Consider the following 5,722-nt stretch of genomic DNA (forward strand, 5'->3'; position numbering starts at 1 on the left):
TAACAGAGATTCCTGGGCCTCACCCCAAATTAACTGACGGTGAGCAAGAATCTGCATTTTTAGCACATCCACATTTAATAATATTTGATTTATGGAGTATTGTGTGAATGAACTCAGAGTCAAATTTATATGCTTAAAGACTTTAAATACCAAATAATAGCAAAAATTAGTGTATTAGACGTTCAAATAAAGAGGACAACAGAGAAAACAGAAAGGAGGTAAATGAGGTGTCAGCTATAAAGTGACAACAGCAAAGAATCAACGAACAAGAACATCAATGCTTGTTCATTAAATCTAAGCCCTTTAAAAAAATAAAAAAACAGGGAACCTGCATGGGACCGAACAAGGCTCTCTGAATGCGGATGATGGTTATAAGGCTTGATCTGTTGGGGGGGGGCCCTAGCAGTGGGACCAGGACTTATCCAGGATGCATGGGCTTTTTGGAGCCCATCCCTATGGTGGGATACCTAGCTCAACCCTGATCCAGGGGGAGGGGCTTAGTCCTGCTTCATCTTGATATCCTAGACTTCCTGGACTCCCCAAGGGAGACCTTACCCCCTCTAAGGAGTGGATGGAGGAGGGGTGGGATGGGGACAGGAGAAGGGGAGGGAGGGGAAACTGGGGCTAAAATGTAAAATGAAAACAAAAACATTAATTAAATACAAAAAAGGGAAAAGAAGCCAAGTAGATAAAAGGTAATTATTTCTCTACCTCCATCCTTCACTCTTTCCCTCCTTTTCTCTCTCTGACACATTTTTCCTTGTTGTGAGATACTAGAAAGCTACTTTATCTTGTTTAAACATGAAAACAACTGAACATTTCGTCTGGGAACCTGGAAAAGAGGTAAGCTGTTGCTGAATTCACAAGGCCCAAGGTTCTGTGTGGAGCACCACAAAAATCAATAAATAAAGATTTGCAAGACAATCATACAGAATGCCTAAGCCTTCTCAGAAGCATTATCTGAGGCACTATTAGTAGCTATGGAGAGAAAGAAGACTTCATATTCCTCCAGGAATTAAGTGATTCAGTAGGCCTAACTTATGAAGGCCAGTTTGCTAATCCATATTGAAGGAACTCAGACAATTTTTACTGAGCACTTCTACTTTTATGAACTTATTCTAAAGAAGCAAGTCCTGAATTAATAAACTGTGTTGTCTTCCCAGAGTGGATCTACAGAACCCAAAGGAAAATCTGATCATTCCTCACTCCTACGCATCCGTAGCCAGAAAATAATAATAATAACAACAATAATTAACAATCATAAAGCAATCCCGTCAGAACTGGAGAAAGAGTTAGGTAAGAAGGGCAAGATTTGAGTCAATGAGACTGGGATTAAAACTCCACCATAGTCACTGATGACCATGTGACCTTAGAACAGTTCAATCATTTCTCTCTAGGACAAGATCTTTAGCAACTACGATGGAGACAAGAAGCATGCTCTAAAGAGCTGGATTAGTTCATGGGGGAGACAGACCGACACAGAGAGAGACAGACAGAGACAGAAAAATACAGAGAGAGTAATTATTCTGATATATATCCCTCTGGGAAAATAAGGCAAATGAAATAAATTGACTCCTGGTAAAAATAAATTACAAAATTAAATCTAGAAAAAAATCAAATGACATAAAGGAACAAATATACAATCTATTTAGCACATAGTCTACTCTGGAGTTATATTTTCTACCTTCATGCTCCCTGCAATCTTCTAATAATTTTTGCTTTGTTCATTTAGTGTACATAGAAATAAATAATGTGCATGTCAGTCTTTCTTGAATGCCCAGAAATGCCAGTGCTGCATATCCACCTTAATCTCTGAAATATAAGTTATGAAGTGGCAATTCATGGGCTGGCTTTGGCCTGCCAACACCTAAAACTTGGAAAATTTCCCAAACAAAGATTTATGACTTCAGTTTTGAAACCAGATGATCTAGTCACATTGGGTTCATACCACGCCATAATTTGCCTGCAGGTGAATAGTGGCTACATTCTTTAGATAAGGTTTGACTTCTGATTTGCTAATGCCTACCATATCTGCTTCACTGATTTTCTTACCTGGTTGGGCCTCTAAGATTTTGAAGGTTTGATGCTTTTACTAGGGGCTTCTGTTTTCATTCTTTCACTCTGCCTCTTGAAACCCTAAAGCCACATGGCTCTGGAGTAAATTGCATAAGATCAAGAAGTTAACTGGCCTGCTTTCTTGGAAGGGTGGAGCATTCACTTTAAGGGGAATATAATTATGTCAGTGAGGAGCACGTACGATCTCTTAGTGAAGATGGTAATGATAAAGGCTATTTTTCCTCCAATCTATATATCCATGGTTTTTCTCATAAGAAAATATACTATTTTTAAGAAAACTGGAACTTGGAAAAAATATAAGATAAAAGTGAATGTCTGTCTCATTGTGTTGTGTAGAATGGGATTTAGTGTTACAAACAATTCAATAAACTGGAATTCATTTCAAAAGAATTAAGTTTTCTCAAAATTTACAAAGTCAACGGGAGATTGAAATAAAAATGAGAAAGGGGGAAATGCTCAGAATAAAACATTAAAATAAAAAAAAAAACACGGAGGGCTAGGTATGAAAAAGAGAAGCATTTCGTGGTAAGGTAGAAATGAGTAGAACAACTGGTTTTTTCAGTCTGATTCAAATCCACAAAGAAGACAAAGTAGAAATAATCAGACAAGATAATCCTACCATTTCAGTGGTTATCCAAGTATAATATCTGTAAGAATAGAGCAGTGCCTGTAGGAAATTCTGTAGCAATTAAAATACTCCTAAGCTGGTGCATAGCCCAGTGGCATAGCACTTAGCTGGCAAGCACAGTGGCTTGTATTTGATCCATAGCACCAGGTGTTGAATTTCTATAATAGTCCTATAAAGTCTGTTTTCATTCAAAACATGAAATTTGCTATATTCTAGTCAAATGGGAATGTATCGCTATGGAAATTGTTGTATGTGAAGCCTCATTCCAAGTTGCAAAGAAACTATCAGCAGAAACACACCAGGCAGCAGTAGGAGCTGGTCTCACAGTGCACTGCTTATGGATGCTGAAGACCATCCAGACCAGTGGGGAAAGCCATCAAAGGAAAGGACTTGGGGAGCACCAAAGACAACTAAGGAAATAAAGTAAAACACAGTTGCTTTTAACAAAGACCTCTTCATTTCTGTCTCATATAACATCAAAGGGGACAGGCGCTGCTTTTTACATGATTTGATGCCTCCAACTTGCCATCCAAAGACTCATCAGAGAGTGAAAACATTCAGGTAAAAATCTAAAAAAAAAATGCAGTGATTATAGAAATCTTGTAGTTTGTAGATGGTAAGGAGTTAAAATAGACATATTAGGATTAAGAAAATTCAAACTCTCACACTGATGGTAAAAACAAGTTGAGTCAGTAGACGTGTAAGTAGTACACACACACTCTTTCAAAAGCAGGACACATACAGTTTAAAAGCAAACATTTTTAGATACTGTTTTCATATATCTTCTTTCCTAAAATTGAACTGCTAGAATATGTGCCTGAAGTCAAGCCATCCTCCTTTTGCAATTAACTTTTCCCCACTTTACAAAATAAAGACATGTTTCTGTTGCACATTCACAGTTTATTATAGTTCATTACCCACTGCCTCCTTGTGTAAAAATCCCAGGGGAAACAAGGAGAGTTTTTGAGATATATATTAGTGTGTATATTGAATAACAGAATGACTCTAATAACTATAGAATAAATTCTTTCACAGAGCTATGATTTCCAGTTATTTGCCTTGGATAAAATTGAAGAAGGACAAAATTGAGTTGTTAACTGATAGAATCATCAAAATAATTTATAAAGATAGATCATTATATTGGTTTTAGCATATTATTTGGAAAGAAAACAAAGAAAGGATATTGTTACAACTATATATTTATATTACTATTTAGTAACAGATTCCATACCTTATACTCATAAGTTAGGATATACTATTAGAAAAATGGCCTCTAAGTGAATTTCTAATTAAACTTATTTTTTAATCTTTAATAGTTTTCAAAGGTGGTAATAATCTTATTCTTTTGGCTGCTTGTACACTTCCTATAATTATAATGCTAATACAGAACATTTTAGTCCTTAAAATTAATTGTAATAGCCATAATTGCTACAGTAAAGAAAGAAAAGTAGATTGGTTGATGAAACGGCAAAATAAAAACTAGATAAAATTAGGACAAAAATCCTGGAGGTGGAAAAGATAAATTAGTTACAAAAGAAACAACCTAAAATTTCCAACTTTTCAAGAGGACTCCAGTACTATGTTTTAAAGATGATGGGTATGCATCTCAAATTGCTACAGTACTAAAAGCCTGATGTATGTGTATGTGAATGTATGTCTGTGAATGATGGAAAACTTTATTTATTTTAAAATATTTGGATTCATACCATCCCACAAATGACCTTGAAATTTAATTATAATTTTTTCAATTAAAACTATTTGACAAACTTTAGGTATCAACTTAAATATTCATTAAAATGTAAGTAGTTTATGGATCTTCTTTAGGGAGCTACAGGAAAAAATATTTGAAGATTCAAGGGTTGACTTACATGCAGATTGTAGTCCCTTGCTTTACAGCTGCTGCGAGTGTCCGTCACACCGTCACACAGGGTACTTCACACAGATGAAGATGCAGATGAAAGAAGAGCAGCTTAGGAATTTTCAATGAGAAATAGCACTGTGACACGTACTGCAGGTGCTCATCTCTATGCATTCAGTGAACTTTCCTCCTGAAAAAAAGCAAAGGAAACCTGAATTAAAATTAAATGAGAAAATGACAGCTAATTGATTGCCTGTTAAACTTATGTACTCTGACTCCAACACATCATTACTCAGAGAAGACTAATGCAAAATGAAGGATGTTTGATGGGTTTTGTGGGGTGGTTGCTGAGTAAACCATGGTTCGCAACCAAATTGAATGGCATAAATCTATTCTAGTGCTGGATCTTCTAGCAAAGATGGTTTCTCTTATAGGTGAATAGGTAAGATTTCTTATTTCACTAGACTCCTGCCAATGTCAACTTCAGGCAGCTACTTTTGCTTATTTTGTGGTTCATTCCTTCTCAGGATGGTAACACAATAAGATCACAATATATTTATGCCTTTGGGGCCTGCTGGTCATTCTTCCTCTTTCAAAGAGTTTGCATCCATGTATTGGTTAATGATCTACTTGTACAATTTAATTCTCAGAAGAAATTAAAGTAATTTTCATTTCACTGATGTAGGGTCCAGTGAAAGGGAGGCTTACAATACTCACTTATTTTAGAAAACAAATAGGCAAAAAGGCAGAATTTTTTTATTAAAAATTTCCATCTCCTCCCCTCCTCCTCCCCCTTCCCTCCCCTCCCTTCCACCCATACCTCCACTCCACCCTTCTCCAAGACAAAGAGCCATCAGGGTTCCCTTCACTATGTTAAGTCCAAGGTCCTCCCAGCTCCCCCTAAGTCCAGGAAGGTGAGCAACCAAACTGACAAGGCTCACAATGAGCCCGTCCATGCTGTAGAGTTCATGCTCCTCCACCGTCAGCCACATTCAGAGAGTCCGGTTTGGTCCCCTGTTCCATCAGTCCCATTCAAGGCAGAATTTTTTTAAAGCAAATAAAAGATATACTAATGAGCTAGAGAAGCAGGCAGAAAGTGGGATGGGTAAGGAGTTAAGAGGATCTGGGAGAAGATGGGAGGGCAAACTGTGATCAGAATA

This window comes from Arvicola amphibius, chromosome X, assembly GCF_903992535.2.
Source record: "Arvicola amphibius chromosome X, mArvAmp1.2, whole genome shotgun sequence".
Lineage (NCBI taxonomy): Eukaryota > Metazoa > Chordata > Mammalia > Rodentia > Cricetidae > Arvicola > Arvicola amphibius.